Genomic DNA, 1,517 nt, shown 5'->3' with positions numbered 1-1,517 from the left:
GACACATCATCATTAAAATGCCAAGGGTTAAGACAAAGAGAGAATCTTAAAAGCAGCAAGAGAAAGAAACTCAGTTACCTACAAGGGAGCACCCAGAGGACTGTCAGTTTCTCAACAGAAACTATGCAGGCCAGAAGGGAGTGGCAAGAGATATTCAAAGTGATGAATAGCAAGAACGTACAACCAAGATTACTTTACCCAGCAAAGCTATCATTCAGAATTGAATGTCGGATAAAGAGTTTCACAGATAAGAAAAAGTTAAAGGAGTTCATCACCACCAAACCAGTATTATATGGAATGCTGAAAGGTATCCTTGAAGAAGAGGAAGAAGAAGAAAAAGGTAAAGATGAAAATTATGAACAACAAAGTAACAACAAATACATATGTATCAACAAGTGAATCTAAAAATCAAGTAAATAAAAAATCTGATGAACAGAATAAACTGATGAATATAATAGAATCAGGGGCATAGACAGGGAGTGGACTGACAATTCTCAAGGGGAAAGGGGTGTGGGGGTGCGGGAATAGACTGGACAAAAACCGTGCACCTATGGATGAGGACAATGGTGGTGGGTGAGGGTGGAGGGGGCGTGGAAACCAGGTGGAGGGGAGCTATGGGGGGGGGGAGAGCACAAATATAATAATCTGAACAATAAAGATTTAATTAAAATAAAAAAAGAAAGGAATTTCACTCAAGGAAGGAAGGGCTTCCCAAAGCACACCTACTGGAAGATTTTTTTAAAATATATTTTTATTGATTTCAGAGAGGCAGAGAGAGAGAGATAGAAACCTCAATGATGAGAGAGAACCATTGATTGGCTGCCTCCTTCACCCCCCACAACAGGGATCGAGTCCACAACCCAGGCATGTGCCCTGACCTGACCAGGAATCGAACCATGCCCTCCTGGTTCATAGGTCGATGCTCAACCACTGAGCTATGGCAGCTGGGCCCAGAAGTGATTTTGTCAGTGTCAGACGTACCTGGTTGCAAACCCTTGGTCCTGCCCCTTACCAGCTGGGTGCTGCAGACAAATTATTTAATTTCTTTGAACTCTGGTTTCCCCATTTCAGAAATGGTGAGTGATAGCTGGACCAGTAACTTAACTCTCTTTCCCCCCAAAATGGGGAAACAAAATAGAATCTTTGTTTTTTAAAAAAATATTTTTTATTGATTTCAATGAGGAAAGGAGAGGGAGATAGACAAAAACATCGATGAGAATCATTGATCATCTGCCTCCTGCACCTGTAGGGCCCCCAATGGGGATTGAGCCTACAACCCAGGCATGTGCCCTGACTAGAATCAAACTGCTGGGGTCCAACCCCAGCAGATCCAGGGGTCCCAAAGGTGTGGATGGAGTCGGTGAGGAAGGAATGACATGGAGACAACGTTCAGTTGATCAGCAGCCTAGCCAGGATCTCTAGCCAAGTTCTGGTTAGGATCTCCAGCCAGGTTCTGTCCAGGTTCTCCAGCCAGGTTCTGTCGCCAGGTTCTGTTGCCAGGTTCTTCAGCGAGGTTC

The sequence above is a fragment of the Myotis davidii genome, unplaced genomic scaffold (assembly GCF_000327345.1).
Source record: "Myotis davidii unplaced genomic scaffold, ASM32734v1 scaffold743, whole genome shotgun sequence".
Lineage (NCBI taxonomy): Eukaryota > Metazoa > Chordata > Mammalia > Chiroptera > Vespertilionidae > Myotis > Myotis davidii.
Note: the sequence above shows the minus strand (reverse complement) of the source record.